Genomic DNA, 25,029 nt, shown 5'->3' with positions numbered 1-25,029 from the left:
ACTTTGACATTAAAATCGCCCATGATTACAATGACATCTCTTGGTTTTGTCTTGTCAAGCACATGCTGTAGTCTGTTATCAAATTCTTCTTTTTTGATTCCTCTTTATCATTTGTTGGTACATAACACTGAATGACATACATATTAATTTTACTGTTTATGGTCCTGAATATTGCAAGGATACTTCTTGGCCCTGCAGGTTCCCATGCTATAAGAACTTTACTTGCCGCTGGTGACAGCAAGAGTGCAACCCCCTCCATATGTGGTGCATTTTCCTCTTCATGGCCTGAGTAGAGCACTGTTTCCCCTGATGAAACTTGTACCTTACCTGACTGTACCCATCTTGTCTCACTAATTCCCATGATGTAAATGGGAATAAGGATATGGAGGTAGATATTACAAAATCCGAGGTAGAAGCCAAACTCGAACAGCTTAATGGGAGTAAATTCGGGGGCCCAGATAATCTTCATCCAAGAATATTAAAGGAACTAGCACGTGAAATTACAAGTCCATTAGCAAAATTTTTTAATGACTCTCTAAACTCAGGGGTTGTACCATTTGACTGGAGAATTGCTAATATAGTTCCTATTTTTAAGAAAGGGAAAAAATGTGACTCAAGTAACTACAGGCCTGTTAGTTTGCAAGGTCTTGGAAAAAATTTTGAAGGAGAAAGTAGTTAGGGACATTGAGGTTAATGGCAATTGGGACAAATTACAACATGGTTTTACAAAAGGTAGATCGTGCCAAACTAACCTGATCTCCTTCTTTGAGAAAGTAACAGATTTTTTACATAAAGGTAATGCAGTGGATCTAATCTACCTCGATTTCAGTAAGGCATTTGATACAGTACCACATGGGGAATTATTGGTTAAATTGGAAAAGATGGGGATCAATATGAAAATTGAGAGGTAGATAAGGAACTGGTTAATGGGGAGACTACAGTGGGTCATACTGAAAGGTGAACTGTCAGGCTGGAGGGAGATTACTAGCGAAGTTCCTCAGGGATCAGTTTTGGGACCAATATTATTTAATCTTTTTATTACTGACCTCGGCACCAAAAGTGGGAGTGTGCTAATAAAGTTTGCAGATGACACAAAGTTGGGAGGTATTGCCAATTCAGAAAAGGATCGGGATATCATACAGGAAGATATGGATGATCTTGTAAATTGGAGTAATAGTAATAGAATGAAATTTAATAGTGAGAAGTGTAAGGTTATGCATTTAGGGATTAATAACAAGAATTTTAGTTATAAGCTGGGGATACATCAGTTGGAAGTAACGGAAGAGGAGAAGGACCTTGGAGTCCTGGTTGATCACAGGATGACTATGAGCCGCCATTGTGACATGGCCGTGAAAATACGGTTTTGGGATGCATTAGGTAAGGTATTTACAGTAGAGATAAGGAGGCGTTAGTGCCGTTATACAAGTCATTGGTGAGACCCCATTTGGAATACTGTGTGCAGTTCTGGTCTCCCATGTTTAAGAAGGATGAATTCAAACTGGAACAAGTACAAAGAAGGGCCACTAAGATGATCCGAGGAATGGAAAACCTGTCTTATGAAAGGAGACTCAAGGAACTAGGCTTGTGTACCTTCACCAAAAGAAGGCTAAGGGGAGATATGATTGCTTTCTTTAAAAGTATTAGAGGGATAAATACCTCGGAGGGAGAGGAATTATTTAAGCTCAATACCAATGTGGACACAAGACCAAATGGATATCAGCTGGCTATCAGGAAGTTCAGACTCAAAATTAGACGAAGGTTTCTAACCATCAGAGGAGCGAAGTTCTGGAACAGCCTTCCAAGGGAAGCAGTGGGGGCAAAAGATCTATCTGGCTTCAAGATTAAGCTAGATGGATTTATGAAGGGGATGGTTTGATGGGATAACATGATCTTGGCAATTAATTGACCTTTCACTATCAGTGGTAAATGGGCCAATGGTGGGATGATAGGAGTTACTATAGAGAACATTTTTCTGGGTGTCTGGTTGGTGAGTCTTGCCCACATGCTCTGGGTTCAGCTGATCGCCATATTTGGGGTCAGGAAGGAATTTTCCTTCAGGGTAGATTGGCAGAGGCCCTGGAGGTTTTTCACCTTTCTCTGTAGCATGGGGCATGGGTTACTTGCTGGAGGATTCTCTGAATCTTGGAGTCTTTAAACCATCATTTGAGGACTTCAATATCTGAGATATAGGTGAGAGGATTATTCTGGGAGGGGTGGGTGAGATTCTGTGGTCTACATTGTGCAGGGGGTCAGACTAGATGATCATAATGGTCCCTTCTGACCTTAAAGTCTATGAGTCTATGTTTAGCTTGTACTTGTTCATTTCTCTTACTGCCTGGGCTGTCTTACCTACCTCTCATATTATTCACACATTCCAGGTGTCCATTCTGGAATTTTTTTTTACTGAAAGAAGGGGAATCAGCAGTTCAGTATCCTTTTTGGTTTGGCTGCCCTGCATCATAATCCCTCTTGAGGTTGTCTTGCTATTCAAATTGAAATGATTCATGTTTTTGTAGCATATGTTTATTTTTACAGGATGGGGTTGCTAGCTCATGCCCAACCCTCCTTAGTCGCCTCTTATGACATGCTCGGAAGGGTACAGAGGCCCTATGTAGGTGGTGGAATCTCCCTCTCTGGAGATATTTAAGAACAGGTTAGATAGACATCTGTCAGGGATGGTGTAGATGGAGCTTGGTCCTGCCTTGAGGGCGGGGGGCTGGACTCGATGACCTCTCGAGGTCCCTTCCAGTCCTATTATTCTATGATTCTATGATTCTATTCTTACTTCCCCGTAGGGCCCTAGGAACCTGGCAGCCTGGGGCAAGGAAACTCCACAAGGTCTGCTGACTGACCCTGGGAGATCCCGGAATCCCATTGGCAGAGGGATGTAATTGACCTTCCCTGATCTGGCAAACTCCCTCATTTGGGACAAGGCATGTACCAAGGGTGCCAAACCAGGGAGGTCCAACCTGTATTAATAAGGGACCTCACCATCTGCACCCAGCTCTGGAGAGAGGGAAAGTCCTGCCACACCCACTTCACTCATGATAACTGGATCACTAAGTGCCTGATTTTCCTAAGAAAATCTGTAGCAGATCTAGGAATTGAGCCTAGGTGTCCCTAACCTAAGCTAGAATCCTAACTACTGCACCTTCCCTCCAAGCTATGCTGCTAATTTTCAGGTTACCAGGAGATATAAGTGCTTCAGGGGAAAAAAGTGTGTGGAAGACAATGCCTTGTTCTTAGCTCTGGCAAGTGGCTGGTGTACAGAGTAGTGCTCAGGAAAGAGCTAAATCCTTCTTTTCCTTATGAAATGGAGCTTAATTGTAATATGGGGCAACTAAAATAAAAAATAAGGCGATACTTGGAGGGAGTATTTAAAAACTAAACATTAAAACTGCATATAGACGTCCCTGTAATGTTTGGATTAATTTAAATTTGGACTAGATAAAGTATCAGGGAGGAGATGCTTGAGGGAGCTGTCCTATACTGGCCCCAAGGGGAAAAATGTGATAGCCCAATATGTCTTTTTCCATCTCTAATTTCTGTGGCTAAATTGAAAGATGGTCCTTGGATTTTTTTTAATTGGATTTTTTCCCCAAGGATGCTTACAAGGTCTGTACTTGATCAAGATTAATATCAATTAAAGACACCGTATATATTACTGTAAAACTGGGCTGCCTCACATCAGACATGGTGTGTGTCTGTTTTTTTTTCTTTTTTCCCTTTTTTTTAACATTAATGATCCAATTACTGTAACAATAAAAGAGAGTTTGTTAAACACAGGCTTCCTTTATTCTCTTTCCTTGATGGAATTATTCAGTGAGGTGTTGTGTCTGCTTTGTGTCTCTTTTTCATTCCAATCCATCCCTGATTTGCTGTAGTAGCAAAATGACTCTTCTTCTGTTTTTTGGTGCTTTCTCCACCAGCCACTTATCCAGCACTGAAGTATTTGGTTTTTGTCACTCTTTCATGGTGCTTTTCTTTCTTCACATCCCCAAAGAAACAGTGGAAGTTTCATCATTGAATTGTGATAAAGTGGCCTAGATGAAGCGCTGGGGAATATATATAGCGGCTAAAAATCTGTACAAATATCAAGAAGATGGAAAAAGGTTATTTAGTTTATATTAGGGTGTGTCTAGACTACAGTGTTTTTTCGAAAAAAGTGGCCTTTTTTTGAAAAAACTTCCCCTGGGTCTTGAAATTAAATCAAAAGAACGTGGCACTTTTTTCGACCGCGGTAAACCTCATTTTTCAAAGAAGAACATCTTTTTTGGAAAGCTCTCTTTCAAAAAAAAAGGCATTCTTGAATGCAAACAGGGCACGTTCAGTGAGTATCCACCTCTGAAACATTTCACTCATTCCCTGGTGTTCTATATGAAAGGTCCTCCCTTCTCAGCATTGCAGGTATTTATTGACATCTCTTGTCCATAGCTCCCATCTTTCTATTTTATAAGGTACTAGCACGTTTACCCAGAGTTGATTGAGTCACTAAGGAGGGGCTCAGGGAAGGGCACTGGGGGGCATGGTGGGTACGGAACTCAAGGTTGGAAGGTGATGAGGGGCTCAGGGCAGGAGGCGGGGGAGGTACAAGAGGTTGGCCAGTTCCTAGGGCAGTGGGGCTGTGTTGCCCAGGTGGTGGTTCCCCAGGATAGTGGGGGCAAGGAGGGCTGAGCTGTTAAGGTGGCAACTCCCTAGGACTGGCCAGGGCAAGGGGAGGCTGCACAGCTCAGGCCGTAGCTTACCAGCACAGGATCCTTACCCATATATGGTGGCTGGCAACCAAAGCCCTGCCCTCTAACCGGCCAGTCTCTTACCGCTGTGCCTGCCCCACTGTGGTCATTCTGCAGTGTAACTGTGCCTGCTGGCAGACACCTCCCTTTGCATTTTATGAGTAATAATCATATTCCAGACACATTCCATTGCCCTGGCACCACAAAATCCTGATCTTACTTTGATGTCTGATAAAAGGAAGCTGCCTATCAAATTTAGTGGTCCTAGCACTTATGGTTTAAGAGGAGTTCTTGAACCAACAGATTCACAGACAGATGGACAGACACACGCCCAAACTCTCTCAGGGTATGTCTGCACTACAAAGTTAATTCGAACTAACGGACATTAGTTCGAATTAACTTTGATAGGCGCTACACTAGCGCTCCGCTAGTTCGAACTTAATTCAAACTAGTGGAGCGCTTAGTTCGAACTAGGTAAACCTCATTTTACGAGGACTAAGCCTAGTTCGAACTTACTAGTTCGAATTAAGGGGTGTGTAGCCCCTTAATTCGAACTAGTGGGAGGCTAGCCCTCCCCAGCTTTTCCTGGTGGCCACTCTGGCCAACACCAGGGAAACTCTATTGCCCCCCTCCCGGCCCCGGAGCCCTTAAAGGAGCACGGGCTGGCTATGGTTCCCGTGCCAGGTGCAAGCCTGCCAGCACCCAGCTAGCAGATCCTGCACCTGGCACGGCTCGAGCCAGCCACCCAATGCCCCCCAGGCCTCCCCCTCTTCCCAGGACCAGGCTGGCGGCTCCTGGGAGCTTGCCTGGGACCGCAAGAGGCGGGCACCCGCCTGGTCTAGTGCAGACATCGTGGACCTCGTCCACGACCTCCGCACTAGGCACAGGAAAGTGGCCGTCTAGGGCAGGAGAGCTGCCAGCCTGGCCACCCAGAAGCAGGTGCGCATGAAAATCAAGGTGGTCCACTGAGACCCCCGACCCTGAGCCCTGAGCTTACAATGGCCGTCCTGGGTCAGACCAAAGATCCATCTAGCCCAGTAGCCTGTCTGCCGACAGCGGCCAACCCTAAGGACCCTGGAGGGGATGGACCGAAGACAGTGACCAAGCCATTTGTCTCATGCCATTCCTCTCCAGCCTTCCACAAACTTTGGGCAGGGACACCACTCCAACCCCCTGGCTAATAGCACTCCATGGACCCAACCTCCATCACTTTATCTCATTTCTCTTTAAACTCTGTTCTAGTTGTAGCCTTCACAGCCTCCTGCAGCAAGGAGTTCCACAGGTTGACTCTTTGCTTTGTGAAGAACAACTTTCTGTTACTAGTTTGAAGCCTGCTACCCATTCCTTTCCTTTGGTGTCCTCTAGTCCTTCTATTATGGGAACTAATGAAGAACTTTTCTTGATGCACCCTCTCCACCCCACTCATGCTTTTATAGACCTCTATCCTATCCCCCCCGGTCTCCTCTTTTCTAAACTGAAAAGTCCCAGTCTCTTTAGCCTCTCTTCATATGGGACCTGTTCAAAACCTCTGATTATTTTAGTTGCCCTCCCCTCTCCCACCTCCTTTTCCCAGTCTCCCCAAGTTTTGTTCAATAAAGAGAGATTCTATTTTTGACCACACGTTTTCTTTATTTTGTACATCAGGAAGGGGGGCTAGGGAAGGGTAAGTGGAAGGAGGTGAGGGAGGAATGGGGTACGAGGCCCCGATGGGGAGGACTGGGCTGGCTCTGAGGGCTTCTGGGGGTGGAAGCTCTCCTGCAGCCCCCCAATTTCCCCCCTCCCCAGATGGCAGCCTACGGCAAGTGCAGCTGGTCTGATGGCCGAGTGCTGTGATGTGCCGAGTGTGGGCACTCAGGGCACTCCAAGCCAGGACTGCTTTGCAAGCGGGGCACCCCTGAGAACTGTCTGTCCGGGGTGGGGGTCAGGTCCCTTTAAGCACAGCCCTCGGCTAGACTGAGGCAGCAGCTCCACACTCTCAGTCCTCATCTGATGCCCTGCCGGCACTGCTTCCGGCCATCCTTAACCCCGGTTCAGGGTCCACTTAATGTGGACATGCTAATTCGAATTATCAAAACGCTAATTCGAACTAGTTTTTTAGTCTGGATGCGTTAGTTCGAATTAGCTTAGTTCGAATTAACTAATTCGAACTAAGTTAGTTCGAATTAGTGCTGTAATGTAGACATACCCTCAGATCTATAGTATAAGTGTTACAATTATAAATTGTACATTTAAGCTGTACATTTTTAAAATGTCAGACCCACAGATGTAATTGTGATGGGTCTGGATGGGAGGAAGAGTGTGTTGGGGGGCAGAGAATTGGGGAGGCGAAGGTGGCTCAGAACTACCCTGTGCTTGCAGGCATCACTCCCCTGCCCTCCATCTCTCCCATTGGCTTCCCAACCACTAAGAGCAACGGGGCTGGAGCCTGCAGGTAAGTGCAGGAACAGAGCATCCCTACACTAGCTTTCCTGCAATGTCATTTCCCCAGTTGGAGGTGATGGGGGAACAGCAGCAAGCAGAGCCACTTCTTCCCCTGTGCCCGGCCTGAATCCAATAGAAAAAAATGCCTCTAATAAGAATAAGAGAGATAAGCACAGGATGGGACTGCCATGCATAAATGAATGAACTTTGATTTGTGGATTCCAAATTTAGATGTTCCTGCTTTAACAATGCAGTCAGCAATAAATATGTTTTGAGTAAAATATGATTATTTAAGAACTCAGATGTAATTTTGGCCACATGATACCTTTTAGCATGAAATACTAACTTAGATTATGTAGAGGGACTTTTTCTATGGGAGATTAGAAGCACAATGTTGTGTGGGAAGACAAGGCACTCTTTGATACTGGAACCTGACTCCTTATCTAGTTGGAGGCCCCTTTTGTTCATGAGCACCAAGCCTATTGCATTTGTTGTCTCATTAAGATGACAAGGGCTGGCCAAGATAAAGGCAAGGGTATTATCTCTCTACTGTAATATCAGTGTTATGTTTAATATTTAGGGACAGAGGATTAGCTTCCTTTTCCAAAAAGGAATTAATATAATAATGGGCCTAATCTGTGTTTTAATAAGGTTTTTGTTCTTTTGTGTTCACTGTAATGTGGAATTAATTCCAGCCTGGATGCACAAAGGTCCCTGCTGGCTGGTGTCACAGTAAGGTGAGTATTGGCAGAAATCCAGCAGGCTTCACACAACAGAGTCAGACAGCCTTGGCTGATCATGGCTGGCTAACCAGCTTTTTTTTTTAAAGCACTGGGGCTTTTCTTCCCCATATGAGCATGAATGTTTAATATGACTTGTTTTTTTGTTATTTTAATAGCATGATAATCCATGTTCAGTCAAACCCTCTACAGCAGGATGCAGAAAAAATCCCAGGGATTTCTGTTCCCTTTATAAATCAGGCAGGTTCCTGACAAAATGTTTTTAAAATAAGTCTACATTTTAAAATGATAGAAAAAGAGTGAAGTGAGGTGAGAAAGGAAAATAAAAGGGATCTTTGCCTAATTCCTGACACACTTCAGATAAACGAAGATTATGCAGGCAAATGTGAAATGTTAGCAATGAGGAAAGGACATGTATGTATGACAGAGTGTGAGAGTGACAGTGATAGATGGAGAGAAGGAAAAGGATGATATTGTGCAGCACTCGAGTACATCATTCCTTATAAGGCTGTTATTCCACTGAGGGAGTGCAGAAAACTGATGTACAATGACATTTGTGTCTTTGTTCCTGGCTGTGATTACACCACAAAGGTTACCTCCATACTGCATCCCTCTGTCGGCAGAAAGATGCAAATAAAGCACTTCAAAAGTGCTTCATTTGCATACTCACATTCCGACACTGTGCCGATCACGCGCCATTACGAAAGTGAAAGTGCTGTGTAGCCGCAGTTCTGCCGACAGCGGGGAGCTTTTTTGACAGATCCTGTACTTTTTGGGAACCGGGGTTACATAGCACTTTCACTTTCAAAATGACAGGTGATCGGCACAGCGCTGGAACATGAGTATGCAAATGAAGCCCGGGATATTTAAATCCCGGGCTCATTTGCATTTTTGAAGTGCTTTATTTGCATCCCTCTGCCGACAGAGAGGTAGACTGGAGGTAGCCAAAGTGAGAAAGGGACTTGATTAACTTGTTTTTCATTGGTGTTGCCCTAATGATCTCAGCAGAGTTTCACTGACATCAAAGTGTAGTACTGCAGTGGAGAATCAGGACTATCTATAACTATGTATTGTTAATAGATTTCGAGGCCGGTAAGGACCAATCATTGTCATCATTTAGTTTGACATCTTGCCAGCGGTGAAAGTAACTTAAAATTTCTTATAGTACTATCCTATTGCAACCTAGCTCTTTAAATAGCTCCCGTCTGGCTTTTGCTGCAGCTTAGACGGCTTTTGCCGGAGCTGCGTACCAGGGTGCACCTGCTTACTTTCACTTCTGCATCTTGCATAACACTGGACTTAGAACTTTATCCATTAAATTCTGTTTTAAACTACTAATCGATCACCTCTTTTCCACATGACATTTGACTTCCCCTTTTCAGGTAAGCTCTTCAGCTTGTTTCAATTTTTTCTCCACAAATGTGATATTAAAAGGTAAATGTCAATTGTATGATCCAAAAGGAATAAAACACAGGGGTCAAACCAGCTCAGCTGAAGTAAATGGAAGCCTTTTCATTGATTTCAGGAGGAGCTGGATCTGTCCCATATATGATAGCACAGCGCAGAGATTCTCAAAATTTATTTTTTGAGCTCTCCCCTCGTATGCCATAAAATCTCCATGGCCTACCTGTGCCACAACAACCATTTTTCTGCATATAAAACTCTGGGCCAGCATTAGACAATTTTCTGAGGCCCCATGACACAGGGGACCCTGAGAAAGTAGGAGGTTCAGACCTCAAGTTCAGTCCCTGGTGGTGAGCTTGAAGTTCTGGGCTTCACCTCCAGGCAGTGGGTCTTTGGCTTTTTGTCCTGAGTTCCAGCAAGGCTAAGGCTGGTCTGGGGTGGTAGGCCCCCTGAAACTTGTTTTTGACACCCCCGCCCCGGGACTTTTGAGGACTTCTCAGAAAAAGAGGAAGCCGTATGTGAGTGGTTTGCTTAGAACATTTAAATGGATGTACATCCACAATAGAAATACATTTTGAGGGGCCTTAATATCTATAATTCATTCCTTAATTAGGGCCTGATTATATTCATTTCCTACAGAGCTGCATTGAGCTTTCATGGCTTTAATGTCCCTGTGTACCAGGGATAGCACAAGGAAGAACTGTGCCTCTGGAAGCACAATTCCTCTAACAACTCCCTGACACATGGTAGAAATGTGAGTATAGTGTAGTGCAGGATTATCCATTTTGTGTGACCAGTGAGCAGAATCAGTGTTGAGAACATCTGTAATATTTGAATATTTTGCACTGGAATGGAGCAAATGTAGTCTCCCATGACTTGTGAATACCCAGATGCATACAGTGATGCAAAAATCACATCACTACATCATGGGAACCCTTAAAGCAGTGGTGGGAAACCTTTTTTGGGTCAGGGTCGTTGACCCGCAGAAAAATCAGTCAGGAGTCACACATTAAAAAGAAGCAAAGTGAGAAGCCAATGACTGAGAAGCAGAAAGACACTCCCCCCACTGCTCTTGCACACCAAAGCCTACGGGGCCCAGGCTAGTAGACTGAGTGTGCTCCAGCCCTGCCGGTGCGTGGCTGGGGGGCTGGAGTGCCAGCGAGGGCTCCCTAATGCTGAGCCTTAGGGGCTGGATCCAGGCAAGCTGGGGGCCATATCCAACCCCCTGGGCCTGAGGTTCTCCACCCCTGCCTTAAAGTTGACTCTAATATCATGGCTACCTGTGCTGTCTAACATCACTCTCCCACCAACAAACTGAACTCCTGCAGCATTCCATGAAGTTTAGAGAAAGCAAGAGAACAAATGTTGTCCTATTCACCAGGACCTTGAAAATACCTCCTTCTTAAGTTTCACAAACCTTTCTGGGAACATTAATTTAGTTTCAGCAGTTAGACCATGATCAGAATGAGGCCTGGAAAGCAGATTGGGATAAACAAGACTAATCAGCACAAGGTGCTCAATTCCACACAGAAGGTTCCTGGATTTGACCTTTCACAGGGATCTTGGTCAACTCTGAACTGAATTTGAACCAACCATGGTAGATGCAGATATCTAATGGACAAATGGAAAAATCAAGGAATTCCTGGTGTATGAGTGTGGTTCTTCATGACAGACCATTGAGCATATAATTACCTACTGCCTAATTTATAAATATGAAGGCGGCAGAACTCTAATAAATTCTGCTCCTGATGTAGCCATTTAGCTCAATCAATTTCAGATGAAATTGTTGTTTTTCTACACCAGTCATACAAAAGAAGAAGAAGAAGAAGAAGAAGATTGGGCCAACCTTTTTGGATGAGAGTAATTTCCAGAATGAAAATGCCTTCATTCAGTAAATTGTGCCCAGAGATGAGTGAAAACCAGAATGAAAAATGCACATTATAATGATCACAGATGTCGTGTGTGTGTGTGATTGTTATTAATTCATGTGTTAGGGTCTTAAAAAAAGGGATATTGCCTCCACCCTAAAAACTTGTAAGGTAAATGTGACATGATACAACAAATGAGGTTTGTGAATAGTCAAAAAATGAGGGAAGGAAAACAAAAGTGATATGAATGGAGGGACAAAGGATCAATAATAAAATCACTTTATTACTCTGTAAAGTATTCTGGAATATTCTGTTAACACAGGATTTACCCTTTTCCTTTCCTCTCTTCCTGTCAGTGAGGGTACATCTACACAGTGGGGCTAGCCCGGAATAGCTACTCCGTGAAGTATCCCGAAATAGCTACTCCGCGTCTTTTGACACCTGTTCTTTTGAGATAGGTCTTGAAATAGAGGAAGCACTATTTCAGCATCCCCGTAACCCTCGTTCCACAAGGGTTAAGGGATGTGTCCAAATAGTGTGTTATTTTAAAATTTGGCGCTGTGTAGAGACATCAAATTTCAAAGTATGCTATTTCAAAATTCAATTGAAATAAGATACGCAATTTGCGTAGTGCAAATTGTGTATCTTATTTCAACTTTAGGGTGCTATGTAGATGCACCCTGAAATGGCAGGAATGGTTTTTTTTTTTTTTTGGAGGGATTTGAATGAGTCAAGTTTAGTGGTTCGTTAATAAAGGTGGGATACTCAAATGGGGCAGTTTAGAAGAAAACATCATGAGTGAAAGACAGGAACAAAAGACACAAAGTTTTTCACCATTTGTGGAAAACAAATGACAAGGAAACTTGACAGGAGATAAGGTCAGAAACGTAGGCATTATAATAGCTGATTATTTCTATGATTGCCACATTTCTTGGCCCTTGTTCTTTGAGTGTGGTTTGCACATTATCTGTGACGGACTGAAGCTGATGAAATATGCATCTGGATTTCAACCTCACACAAAAATGAGAGCTTTTAGTGTAGTCTGTTGTAAAATTGCTAATGTTGAATTCAGATCTAGGTTCAAATTAGGAATAAGGTCAATATTCTGAAGACCCCCCAAAATAAGTTGTTGGCTACTCTTTTTTGTGGTTGTTTAACTTTCACAGCATAAGTCTTTCCTTTTCCTCACTCAGGATTAAGAGTCAATTGAGCCAGATCAGCAGCTGGACTAAATTAACTTCTCTCTGTTGAAACAAAGGGGTCTATGCTGATTTACATTAGTTGAGTTTCTGTCCCAATTAAATGTCCTGTGAACAGGGAACAGAAAAATGGAAGCCTCATACAGAGAGACAGAAAGAAAGCAACAAAATATGTCAAATTACCAGGTTTACTGGAGAAAATAAAAATGAAAGAATAGTGAAATAAATTAGCAGAGAAAATAAGTGAAAGAAAATATGGAACAGAAATGAACAAACAGCCCTGTAAGTCAAAACTGCATGAGATCACCACATAAGTACCATGCCTTGAGTTTCCCACTCACATGGTATTATTTATTAAGAAGGTTTAAAAACAAAGAGCCTCCTGTGGCTCAGAAAGCCCTTCTTGTGTGCCTCTGGGACCCACTGCAGCTACAGTAACTGGTAATTAAAACAACTGATATGATGCACATTGCTGCATTTCTTACCTCTCCCACACCTGAAGAAGAATTCTGAGTGGCTCATAAGTGTGCCTCTTTCACCAATGGAGGATGGTCCAATTAAAGATATTACCTCATCCACCTTAATTTTCTCTTTTCCCACAAGAGACATTCAGAGCTTGTTTTTTTTTTTTTTACTAGGTTTGGTTTATTTGACTTGACTAAGGAAGAAATTAATTTGTTTTCAGCTTTGCTTTGCAAGCAACTTTCACTCGACCTTCTTTGCCGTAAAGCACAGCTAATGAGTGACACCTGGCTTTTGTCAGTCTTGTCTACCCATATCTGGTGGGGACCCATGGTTTTAACACCTCAATGTTTAGACAAGGCTCTATATTGTCAAGTAAACCTTTTTCCCATACCAGACTGTTGGGATGGTGCCAAATTGTTGTGATTATACTGAACAGTATGAATATGACTGCACATGATGTAAACATGACTGAATAACAGAGGACTATGGGAATAGGGCCTCTAAGAGCAGAAGTGACCTAAAATAAATGTGCTGAGTAACAGTGACAAGAATTGTGAACTGGATTGTGTATACAGTCAATTTTGGAATTATTGGTCTGTAAACATGGGACCATGCAGAAGTAAATATTAAATGAGGAAAGTTCCAATGTGGAGCTCACCCTGACTGTTCACCATAACTTAGTGTCAAGCATGGCATGCAAAGGCCAGAATGAATGATTAATGAGTGAATAATAGTGGGGTGATAGTATTTTTGGAAGGTGCTATGAGAAGTGGTTCCAACTAATTAGGTAAAAATTAGTAATAATATGCCCACTGGGCAGGCTTTTAAAGCATGTGAGTTATTTGAGAGAAAAGGTAGAGTAAAAATAAGAGAATCAAGTGAATTAGCTAGCTTGGTGGTGGGAATTAATGTGAGCACCTAGAGGAGCCAGTGATGCTCTGCTGTGTGGATTATGGGACTGTGAACCAGAGGGCCTTCAAGGCAACCAAAGCCTTGCTTCAGGGGAACATACCAGACCCAGACAAGAGGGAAACAAATGAAGAGAAGAAGCTTCATCTATAGATCAGTAAACACCTTCCCTGTTTTCCAGACAGGTAGTGGCCAGCACAAGAACTGTCTGTGTATGTTTGTGAAAGAGAGGCTCATTTAAGGGAATGTATAGTTTCTCATGTGTTGTTATATCTAACATAGGCACTATGTGATTGATGTAACCCTTTTACTGCTGGTATTATTACTTCTCAATAAACTTGTCTGCAGGCTTGGGTTAAATTTTCTGATTTGACCTTTTTCATTGACAGCAAATAGTAACCTGCTCCACTGGGAGCCATTAAAAATCCAGAAGGGATGGGGTAGCAACAGGCCTCAAACTCTCAACTGTCCAACACATACTATCATTAATTCTATACATCACTTATGTCACAAAAAATTGTTTTACAAATGTTTTAAAAGAGTTCTTTTAAAAAGCTAATGGAGAGTATTTTTCTAACCCTTTGGTAAAGCATCAGTCTGATAATGCTGAAACACCTCTAAAGAATGACCTACAATAGTCTTTTTTGCACCTAAACATGTCATGATATGATAAGATAGATGTAAGTCATGAGAATAAGCCATTATTAGAAAGGACTCAAATACTAGGGTAATGAAGGAGTATAAGGTCCTATAGAGAATGGAAAAGAACAGAATCATGACACACCATTCTCTGAACTGGTTTCAACATGATTCCGCAGTTAATACACTGTAAAATGAATACTGAGAGGAGTTTGGTTACCCCTCATCCCATTCAGGAAACAGGGGAAATGGGAGGCAGTTTCCTCAGAGCCTGGTGATTCAAAGGCGCCCGGGGCTCTTGGCTACTGCAGTAGCAGCAGTTTCCCTTCAATCATCACCAAAGTACTGCCCTACGTGCTCCGGGCAGCATTAAAGGCTGAAGGCTGTCTGGGGGCCAATGTGGTATGCTCAGGGCAGTACTCCAGGGGTGGCTGCCCTGACCCCACCCCTTATGTGAGCAGAAACTGGGCCCCCTCCACATCTTGCCCAGGGACCCATGGAAGCTGTCATCATCCCTGAATACAAGAACTTCCCAGTGCTGTTTATGAATTAAACTGATAATTACACTTAGTGGTTGAGGTTATTCCAATAATCAGTAGATTACATTAACTGAGACCAACATCACAAATTCACTCTTTCACACAGAGTTGGTAGAATCCTTTTTGCATTTCTGTTTTGGCTCTTGACTTCTTTGCTGGGTTGCATACTGCGAATGTGTGTGTACTTACATAAGCAATCTTATATGAAATTGCCCTTATGGCACTACAGCAGTTTTTTAATGTCTGTAAAACAAATTCACCAACACAAGCAAAAAAGTAAAGGGGGTGAGGAGAAAAAGGGAACTGTATTAAGCCTGAGAGAGGTTCCTGGCAAAATTATTAACTTTTTTTAAATGAACCCTGCAGCTGTGATTTATATGGTAAAACTTGGACTGACTTTTCATATGTACAGTGCACTTAAGTAGTTCAACTGAAAAAAAAATGTTACAATAATTGCTCACTTAGCTCATGCCATATCTATCGTTAAAATGTAATGAACACTCATTCGCTGTGAATGCCCACTTGGAGAATAAGTTTACCTAGTAGTATAGTGACAAGATGAATCCTACTATAAAGCCATATAAACTGTCACTACCAATAGCCAAGAGTCAAAAAAAAGGGGTTAACAATTTACAGGATGTATGGAAAAAGAAATTTGAGAACTATAGATGAGTCTTGTGGGATGTTGGATATTGAGGAAAGATGAATAGAGATGGGAGATATGAACCTAATGATGACTAAAACGAGGGAAATCTGGAAGAGGCAACTCTGGCAAGTCTAAAGGGGACTATTCTATGGGTGTAGTGAGTAGGGAAGTAAAAGAGTCAAGAAAGACTGAGAAAAAAGAGAATATGGGAGAACAAAAGAGAAAAGGAGCTAGAGATTGGGAGATTTATAGAGAGAGGAGCCAGATCCTGTCCCCCAGCACCTCTGTCCTGCTCATTTTATAAAATGGAGAAGACAAAAATAAGATTTAATTCACAAAAGTAAACAAATCCATAGAGCTTTTTTTGTTTTGTTTTTTTAAATAATTTTTTAGTCTCCTCCTTGCTAATGGCATCATAACGGACACAAACGTCTGGAAAATTTGTGACGTGAAACCCCAATTTAATTTGTCTGTGGGGCCAGGTAACCAGCTAAACTGGCATTAAAGATAAATCCATCTTGTTTTATTTCTCACTGTAATGTCCAACATATATTACTGTCTTTGTCATAAAGATAAGATTTACTGTGCTATTATTTTCCAGAAAATGCGGTACTAATTGGTCCTTTCAAACATTTGTGCTTAGGCTGTAAACATCATTGGATTTTGATGCTTTAAAGATGTGTGCAATCCTCAGAAGGTGAACAGCTATTTTTAAAAATAATAGTCTGTTCACCTCTGACCAAAGCCAAGAAGATTGATTTGTCATGCTCTTTGTTTTCTCATTTACTAAAGAGCATTACTTTCAAACACACTTCCATCATTTTTCTACTATCAGGAAACAAATGTTTCTTAAAGCATTTGAGAAAATTAAAAAGCTTTAAGATATTAAAAATACACTGTACGTTTCCTTCCTGCCAGCATATTGGAACTAAATGTCTGAGCAATATACATAGTTTGTTTTCCCCATCACTGGTGTAGAATTTAAACAACAAGGACAAGTGTGAATTTTGTGGTTTGCTTATGAAATACATTGTGCACAGGTGCAAAGTAGTAAATTGGACTCTAGGTATGTGACTTATTAGCTCCAGTCAGCTGTCTCAATACTGTTGACTAGGGTATGTCTCCCCTCTAGTGGCTGCTGAATCCCCTGTGAGTCAGCTGCATGGGATCCAACCAATAGTGAAAAAGTATTTCTAATCCCCAGCATTTTATATAATTTAGTATGTTGAAAGAGGAACTCAAGCCTCTATAAGGAAGATGATTACATTGCATTGTGTTTGGAGAAGCAGGTTGATTATCACTGTCAGCTTTGTATATACCATTTTGATCTTTCACAGTACCCCAATCTTGTAAGAATAATTCACAGCATATTTTCAGTATGGTAAGTTAATAACCATTCTGATTGACAAAAAAATTCAGCATAATCCAAGATATTTCTTACTGCTACATAGAAAAGGAGACGTAATATAAATTAAAGTAGACAAAAGTGGTATGGGGGGGGGGGGGGGGGTAAATCTCTAAACTTGGAAACATGCCTACAGGAAAATTGTAGAGAATAATTTAATTTCAGAGGAAGACTCAGAGGCAAGCTTCATATTTCTTTTTCTACTATATAACTAGCTTTACAATGCGTCTTTCCCTACCTTGTTCATTCAGTGTCCTTGGAGAGATTTCTGGCTTCGGCACAGCAAGTTCGCTTCCCCTAATTTTTTAGAATGAACACTAACAACATCTTTGGTGGGCAGTGCAATAGAGACATACTGTATCATTCTGCAAAAATAAATTCAATTATTCGATTTTCAATTTTTTGTCTAAATCTCAGCCCTGGCCAATAGCAAAATAAGATTTATTTTATCGCTATTTTTTCTTTCCTGAAATGTGCTGAGCATTTTTGTTTCAGTTTGATAGTCTGCACTGTAGACTGTCATTGTCAAAGGGGCCTTAGAGGAGTCTGTATTTTTCTTTTTAATTAAGACAGGTGACACAGTGGAGCTCATGTGATTAATGCTTGAGGAGAAAGGAGATGCTTTCTTTGTGAGCGTTTGCAGCAAAACTATAGAAAGGTCACTGTGTCATAAAGCAGTTTTTTATGTCTGAACTGACAGGTCTTTCCTTCCTATTTACTTCATGAAAGGATATGAATTTAATATTCTCCATAAAGACTTCCTGGGTTTATTATGTTATGCCTTAAGACATACTTGTCTCTTTTAAAAACCCAGTTGTAATTCTTTTAAGTAGCCTTTACAAATAAAAATGTGGAGGACTCCAAATAATTTCTAGGCAAGGGTTAGAACAGAAGATACTGTAATATGCACTAGCAATTCTTGCTCCAGACTATCCCTATGAGAGCTTTGATTAGCCTTACTAAAACTTCGTCTATCCTCCTTTCCAAGGGGGGAAAGAAATATCACTTGCTTTCAGTGGCAGTACCTCAAAGGATAAAAGTTAGACATCATGGTCACTTCTGATCAAGGAACAATGGGGGCACAAGCACCTTTCTTGTCCAAAGGTCTTTTAGTTTTATGATCCATTACTTGGGGGTACATGCATTTTAAGAGCTATATTTGGGAAAGTAGACAAAACATGAAGGTGATATTACAGAACAACCATAAAAGTTCAAGACATGTGTATGAGGGTGTAGCAGAGAGGGTTGAGATGACAGGAATTTAGGCTTAGATCATGCAGTGTGCAGGGTGTTGGGCCTCAGTTCATCTAAACATGTGAGCACATGTTTCATTGAAAGGAGCCTGAGAGGTCAGCATATTGTAGGATTGTACCTATAAAGACAACTATGCCGTCTGCTGCTGCATCATAAAAAAAAAAAAATCTCTGCCTGTATTTTAAGACAAAGCAATCCAATGTATCCTGTCTTTTATCAGTTTTTGAAGGATGATTTTACTTATAATCTGAGAAAGGAAGCTAAATGGTATAGCAATCACAGGATGTATTTATGTATTTTTGGTGAAATTTTGTATAGGAAGTGCAACCCGGCCTTTTCAAACCAATGGATTGTGCTTGGATGGGTTCATTTTTTCCCCAATGCACAGCTAGGAAGCACTTGCTCCTACTAAGAAATCAGAAATAAGCTTAGAAGTTTGGACTACTTACCTTTTACTGAACCTCTTTTGTCTTCCTCAGATAATTTCTTGGAGGGGGGGATTGCACTATATTTTTTTCTTGCTTGATGATTGATTTTTTTTTTTTGGCCATCTTTAATTTGTAACAACAATATATGCAAAATGCAGTCTAATGAAAAGATCAAGAGAACAAGTTAGGCAATCTCAACTTTTGTTTTGACTTTTTTATTTGCCTAACATGGCTCCCACAAGCAACCCGTAAAAGCTAAAAAAATTAAATATACTCAGTTACAAATTCAGAAAGTGCATGCAGGTACCAGAGTTTGTAATTTATCTTCAGCATATACTCCATGGCTCCTGATTTTCAACCACACGTAATTGTACAGTCTTATTTCAGTCAGGCAAACTCCATAACAACTGCATTACTTAAAAGAACACAAAACAACTATATCACATATACCTGGTAAATGCACCAATATACAAAGGGACTTCAACAGTTCAGCAAAGGTAACTGTGGGTAAAACAAAATATGGGGAACCTCTACAGTTCTGAATAATGCTCATGATTAGCAAAGCTCTCAAGCAGATGCTTAACTTTGGAAATGCTTATTTGAACAGGGATGGACTTAGCTGTGTGCTTTGTTGAACTGTGTTCAAAGTGAGCAATTTGCCATTGACTGTGGATATATTATTATTGTTATTATTTATTATGAACTGTTTGTATTCCAGAAAGCCTAGAAGATGAGGTCACAGACTAGTGCCTCAGTGGGCCAGGTGCTGTAAAAGTAGAACACATTTTATTTTAACAATAGTTTTTTTATAATTTGTAGTAAACCATATATGTCCACATAAAAGGGACTGCATGTATTAAATCATACATATTACAACAGTTGTCAATGCACCTTAGGTTGTAAGATAACCCAAAACTCACTAGAGTTCAAAATAAGTGAAATTTTCATCCTGCTCTCCATGAAGCCCAACCAAATGGACTTTTTGTGGGGTTGTCTGTGAGATTTGGAGAGAGATAGATTTCTTGATGTGTGTGCACGTGCATGCATATATGTATAGATTTAGTCTTCCCAGAAAATTGGCACAGAAATCACACATAGATGTGTGTTTTGTGTATCAATATTTTGGATGAGAATATATGGAATAAAATAACTAAAGTCAAATCTCTTGTTTTATCTTTAAGAGAAATTATATTTAGATATAATATTATAAAAACTAAACAGGATAATAAAATTTGTTCATATGTAGGCAAGATGTTTGGATATCTTAATAAGTGCATGGGAATTATTTTTCTGCTGAACTTGGGGACTGTAATAATTGACTAGAGGCAAATGTGCAACCTGCAGAAATATGCAGAAACCAACACATTTCTTTGTGGAAAAAAAACTCTGCTTTTAAAATAGTAAACAGCCAATCTTGTCAACACTTACTCATATGAATAGTCTGTGTTCACATGATTAGCCCCACATGTAGTGAACTGGAGTAGATAAATTTGCTCAAATGTGCAGAGATCACTCATCTAATTAAAGTTTGATAGGATCAGGACCTAATCTTACCTCCCCAGTAAAATCAGACTGATATTTTCAGATGCCCGAGAGTTGTGGGAAAACAAACTATTAAAATATAGGGAAAAGGCTGGAAGTGTGGAACTGTGCTGTGTGTGATGGCTCACTTAATAAGAGGAATACTGGCATAATATACCATTCAGAACATTGAACCTCTGTTACTAAAATACACTGTGCAATGTAACACTCATTCTGCAGGAATACATACCTAAGAAAAAGCAAAGTGATTCCTCTTTCTTCCACTAGCATGGAGAAAAAAACATGCCTTTTCCACCACATGGAGAATTGGAGAGAGGGAGAGAGCATGTTAGGAAAGAGTGAATGGCAAATGCTCAGCTAATACTGTACCTGAGTCTCAAAGCAGAGACTGAAAATGGTTTGTAGCTCTACTCACATGTGTCTTTCCTGCATCACTTTCCTGCTGTGAATGATGACAGTCTAGACAAGGAGGCCTTCTTTCATTCTAGTGCATTTCTCCTAGCCCCCTAATTTTCCTCTCAGAAAACAAGCTCTGCGTGTGGTACAGGTAAATTTGTCTGGCTATAAAATTAGCCATGAAATGAGAAACAGCTGAGAGGCATAATGCTGAGAGGAACTGATTCCATCTCAGTAGTTTTAATTAAAAAAAACCTCAACATGGTGGCTTAGACAAATTGACAGAAGTTACTGCTAACCAGACACAGCAAACACTCATAAGCTGTACCAGGTGATGAGGTGTTTGGAAATGCTAAAAGTTTGTGTGATGCAGTCATTTTATTTGGTAAATAATTTTAGGTCTAGAGTGAATTGTTTTTATATTCTTTTTCCAAAGCTCAGATTGCGGAACATTCTTACAAAATCCCAATTCATTCTCTCAGCTTTTTCATGATGATGGCCCCATTTTAAATGCCTGTTAGCTAATGGATAGCGGAACACCTTTGGAGGTGTTCACATGCTTTTCCCGCGAATTAAGGAAGTAGATATTCAATGGTAGTATTTAGGATGGAAATGTTTTTGTCACTCCCTAGCCAATACAAAATATATCTGAACAGATCAAATGGCATTCTGTAGCATGGCAGGGAAGTAAGCTTTGTCCATTTAGCTATGTAGGATCATTGATGCAGCTGTTTGAATAGGGACTGCTTTCCAAATTATGTGCTAATGAACACATTCTGAGGCAGAAATTTAGAAATTTGATCCAGAGTAAAACTGCCATTTTTGCTCACCTCAAACTTGGCCAGATTTCACAGAATCAAAATAATTTTTGCCCCAAATATTCTTCAGGATGACATTTTCTCTTTTAAAAAAATACTGTTTTACCTCATGGTGACATTTTTTTCTTATGGTGAGACATACACATGTTCCTTATTCATGTGTAAATGGAGAGGAAATTATTTGTAGATTTCATGGAATTGTAAATGTATTTTTTTGGGTAGTGAGAATTGTTCTCATAGCCTCTGTGAAGACCCAAGTAAGTGGAACAACCCCTGTTATGTGCAAAGCATTCCACAACCCTTTCATCTACAGGGTTATACCATTTGATTATTTTGCAGTGAATTGGTGCACTAGAAGCTTCAGGAAGATCTTCCCCTCACTCTTTGGATGCTGCAAGCATGGACACAAAGAGGTGTCTTTCTAAAGATTTATATGGCTACCAGGTTGGAAATTGCATTACAATCAAAATCTCCCCAGCCATGAGCTGACTGGGAATTTTCTATTGAAGTAATTTTCATTTTCTGCTTAGAAAATTTGAAATGAAATACATACTTCATTTCAGATTGGTTTGGCCTAAATTAAAATATTACATTTTTTGAATGTTTAATTTTTAATCAGATCAAGAAAACATTAAACTTGTGGTACATAGCCATGCATGAATTGTAATTCTGGACCTCATTCTCTCAGGGTATGTCTACACTACCCCGCTAGTTCGAACTAGCAGGGGTAATGTAGTCATCCGCAGTTGCAAATGAAGCCTGGGATTTGAATTTCCCGGGCTTCATTTGCATGAAGCCGGCCAGTGCCATTTTTAAATGCCAGCTAGTTCGGATTAGGCTTCCTAATCCGAACTAGCTGTACACCTTGTTCCACGAGGCGTACAGCTAGTTTGGATTAGGAGCCTAATCCGAACTAGCTACTCTGTGCCGTGTGTAGCCGCGTGGCACGGGGTTCGAACTAGCCGGCATTAAAAAATGGCGCCGGCCGGCTTCATGCAAATGAAGCCCGGGAAATTCAAATCCCGGGCTTCATTTGCAACTGTGGATGACTACATTACCCCCGCTAGTTCGAACTAGCGGGGTAGTGTAGACATACCCTCATAGGGTTTATCTATACTACAGGATAAGGTCAAATTAAGATACGCAACTTCAGCTATGTTAATTGCATAGCTGAAGTTGAAGTACCTTAATTCGACTTTTGGCACCATTCACACTGCATGAAGTCAAAGGGAGAACACTCTTCCCTCGACTTCCCTTACTCCTTGTGGAAGCAGGACTACGGTATGGACCAGAGTGCCCCTTTCAGTTTGAATTAGCTGTCTTAACTAGACCTGCTAATTCAAACCCTGGAAGGCTCCATAGTGTAGCCTTTCAGATCAGGGTCCCTGCAGGGCTACCTCTGCCCTAAGCCAATTTGCTAAATTCCTTCAGACACTGCTGTGTGGGGGTACACTGAGGAAATAATTTTGAGTGCGTTGTGGGAGATATAGTCTGGCCAGGTAGCCTGTCCCATGGAGAGAATGGGAGCATTAGGATCCAGGACAACAATCCCAAAGGCAGTGCACCATCATGGAAAAATGCAGTTTAATGTTGAAATGATTGGAACTAAGCATTTTGAGTCATTTGCACAAACTGAATATGTCCAAATCTCAATCTGATTCAAATTTTTATTCTGCAGAAAATGTTGAAATTTCAACTTTTCTGATTTAGCTTGAAAATAAATGTCAGAATGTTGGACTTTCCCAGGGATTGATAGTTTTCTCAGCGCTATTCAAAACTATTCTTAATAATTAGATTTCGGTGAAGAGTATGTGCAATCTATATTGACATTTCTCACTACCTAGGTTTTGTGTTGAACTTAATGTCTGGGAGCATCCTAATCCAGTGATTAGCAGTACTCATGTATAATGATGGTTGGTGGGAGGTTGTTCATTTGATAGTTCTCTTTGGGCAATAATAGACAGCAAGAGAACTGTAGATTCTAAAGTGACTCACTCTGCACACCCAGCAAGCACCCTCCCCTCCAGCACCTAGCCTGGGAGCAGCTGGCATGTACTGCAGGCATTAATGAAATAGTGCAAGAATATTTTAGCATAGTCCAGGAATAAAAATCTGGAACTAGGGAACATTCAAAGATGAAGGGTGACCCTTATTAGATTAGATATTTAAATCATTAGATTTATTTTTACTAATCACTTACTTCAAGATGCTTTCATATATGACTTTCTTATGAGAGCAAATCATTCCTCCTATATTTCTTATCAAGGCATTATAGATGTGCAGAAGTGTTCTTGTTTAAGATAGGTAAAGCCATATAGTGGCAAATACTATCCCAGAACATGCAAGCTGTCATAACAAAGAAACTTAATGGATTTCCAATATGTTCCTGGTTAGCAAATCTGGAAAATAGTTTTTCTGTAAAGATGGGGAAAATAAAGGCTAACCAAAAAGATGAAAGCTCATTCAAGTATTAAGAAGTTTTTATAGCATTCTGTAGTTCTGTTTTTCCCCTTGCCATTCTATTTTTTTCATCAAGACAGCTAGAGTTTGTCTAGATAACTACTGCATTATATGAAAAATGTTAATTTTAACATATGTGAAGAATTGGAATATAGACAGAAGGGAAAATATATTTAAAATGAAGCATGCCCTTTTCTAAGGGTCTGATTATGCCACCTTTATTCATATAGATAATCACTTAATGTCCACAATAGTGCTAGTAGTTTCAGTGTGCTGCTCCTAGATTTGAGACCAGTATGGCATTCAGTTGACAACAGGTTGAACTGCTCTTGTCTGGCACTCTCCATTCAGACAACGTCTGTGGTCCGGCATGGTTTTAGTTAGCCAGATATCTGCTTGTTATGGCTGTGGCAAAGTTTCCTGCAGTCCATAATGTTTGTTTACAGCCACCAGTCCTGACTGTTCTGTGCTATTATTTAGCTCTAATTTGTCCCTAAATGTCTTCTAAGAGCCCAGTAAGCAGTGGAAGTTTTGGTGGTAACTCTAGACAATATTGACCTCCCATGGTTTGGCAAATTCTCTGATTCAATCAGGTCCTGAGGGTGCCAGACTAGAGAGGTTCAACCCACACATTTGAAATCAATAGGATTACTACAGGCATTAAATACAGCTCTGGGGTGACAGAATCAGGTCCTAATGTTATAAAAAATGTGTATTTATCATCGAGAACTGATACGGGCCAGACTCACTGTCTTGCTGTGCCTGCTTTGTGCCACTCTGAGAAGTTGCCACTGCAGAAGTCATGGAGGTTACAGGAAATCATAGAATCCTTGATATCTGTGAGCTCCATGACAAATATGGAGCCCTAATTTGTTGGGAAGACTTTGGCCTAGAGGAGACTCATAAGACTGATGGATGACCTCTGGTAAGCTTTTAGCATGCATTTAAAAACCTCTATTGTTTTTCATGTTTTCTCTGAAATGCTTTTGCCTTAAGAAATATGATCTTGCTCAGAAAGAGCTGAATGGTAATTTGTAATTACTGCCAGTATACTATTCGTAGCGCTTGGAGAGAAAGCAAAATACAGACACTGACTATGACTTGTTGGGGATATTACAATGTAAGGCAGGAACTTGTGTCACCTTAAAACTTAGGCCAGGAGG

The 25,029-nt window shown here is 40.8% G+C and overlaps 2 long non-coding RNA genes across 3 annotated transcripts in view; one reads left to right on the top strand and one right to left on the bottom strand.

The window, feature by feature from the left end:
- LOC142829901 (uncharacterized) overlaps positions 1-25,029 on the top strand; it is a 169,919-nt gene that overhangs the window by 121,219 nt on the left and 23,671 nt on the right. The window lies entirely within an intron of this gene.
- On the bottom strand, positions 3,842-20,710 carry LOC142829745 (uncharacterized). Its single transcript, XR_012904487.1, has 5 exons — positions 20,608-20,710; positions 20,422-20,478; positions 18,672-18,809; positions 17,207-17,333; positions 3,842-4,083 (listed from the first exon to the last, which is right to left on the bottom strand). It is a non-coding gene; the product is annotated as an uncharacterized LOC142829745 (long non-coding RNA).

The sequence above is a fragment of the Pelodiscus sinensis genome, chromosome 6 (assembly GCF_049634645.1).
Source record: "Pelodiscus sinensis isolate JC-2024 chromosome 6, ASM4963464v1, whole genome shotgun sequence".
In the NCBI taxonomy this organism is placed as follows: Eukaryota; Metazoa; Chordata; order Testudines; family Trionychidae; genus Pelodiscus; species Pelodiscus sinensis.
The sequence above is the reverse complement of the archived record's forward strand: the minus strand, read 5'-3'. Positions and strand labels throughout refer to the sequence as shown.